This window comes from Morone saxatilis, unplaced genomic scaffold (genome assembly GCF_004916995.1).
Source record: "Morone saxatilis isolate NCDOM2014 unplaced genomic scaffold, NCSU_SB_2.0 Contig17, whole genome shotgun sequence".
NCBI classification, from domain to species: domain Eukaryota; kingdom Metazoa; phylum Chordata; class Actinopteri; family Moronidae; genus Morone; species Morone saxatilis.
In genome coordinates this window covers 25,042,754-25,044,372 of record NW_023339729.1, presented here as the reverse complement: position 1 = coordinate 25,044,372, position 1,619 = coordinate 25,042,754, and positions in this window count along the sequence as shown.

Sequence of the window (1,619 nt, the reverse complement as noted above, 5' to 3'; positions counted from 1 at the left end):
CACATAGCACAGCAGGAATAAAGGAGAGGCAGTATGTACAAAATAAATATGCAGATATAAAAAAGAAGAGAAAAAGAACTTGACGTGTAAGATAATATATATAATAATAATAATATAATAATAATAATAACTAAATTCTATTAAGTTAAAAAGTAGCTTTAGTAATTTAAAGTGACATTGACTTAATTTTGTCATTTTGATTTGTACTGTGAAAACAAAATATCCAGTAAAAAACTTAAATCAGGAATGTTTCTGTAAGTTACAAAATTAAGTTAGTGCCACTTAAAGTCAATAGTAAAAGCTGCTTCATTTCTTTTTTTTTATTTTTTATTCTAACATTTTGTCAGGGGCAATATTTCAGAAGTTGTGAAGAATGTTGTTGTGTTGACATTTACTGTGTATTTTCCACAATACTTTTTCAGTTTCAGTTAACTAAAGTGAAGTTTAGCTTTAACTGTAATAACCTTGGCGTAAACAAACACAACCTTTATGTTGAAGCATGCTGTATTACTTTCTGAAATTGAAAAACTTTGTAGTGAATTCCATGCCGCCGTTGCTCGATAATGAACTGTGCTCTGTATTTCTATGCGGGGGCACTACGAGTGACTTCACTCACACTCAAAGGAACCATTGTAAGAGTAAAAATAAAATACACCGGTTATTGGGGAGTTCCACCTGCACTTTTAGAAAATTTAAAAAGTGTATTCAAAAGATGGCTTAACAACTTTAAACGTTTAAGAAAGCAGTATGAGGCCAGTTTGAAAAACATTCCAGCCATGTGTTGATATTAATTAAGCCAGTTGGGAGCATTACAAAAGCGTAGAAAAGGTATTAACTCTGTGCAAAAGTGAAAGCATCTACAAACATTTCTCTTATATTTAAGCATCCGTTCAAGGATTTCTGATACTATGAGTTGAATTCTTTTCTTTCATCTGTTTGTAAAGCCTCCTCCTCAAGGGCGGCCACAGAGCTTCAAGTTTTTGGCGAAGAACTAAATGAAGGAAAACCGCTAACAGCATTTTCTTTTCTTTCTTTTTTTTTTTGAATATCTGTGTTATTACATTCTCAGAGATGGGGAAATAATTTTTGACATTCTTTCAAGTTCATAATAAATTTCTTCTTTTCACAGAGCTTGTGTTAACTGTTAACAGTGACCCCAAAGCCTCTTGAAGCTCATTCGGTATAATTCCAACAATCTGAAGGTCCCACTGAGCATCATTTGAAGGCTTTTGTTCCTTCAATTAAAAAACTAAACTAGTTTTCTTCACCTTTGTCTGAGTTGCAGTGTCTTTAAGCGGCCACATGGAGGCGACACGCCCCACCGTGCTGCCCCTGCGCCGCCTGCTCTGCGTCAAGGGCATCCCTTTGATCTCAATTAGAGGATCTTGCACCCACGGGGTGAATGATGCCAACGCTCCCGGTGGGCGAGCGGGGGGGGGCGCTGTGTATCTCACTCCTGCTCCTGGGGCGAGCGAGTGGCGACTCAGCAAAAGCTGCCCTCAGTGCTGCAGCGTCACAGGGGAGGAGGGTGAGGATGACATGGAGAGGACATCAAGTTGAAATCTCCCCCACCCCTCACGCACACACACACACACACACACACACACACCCACCCCCCC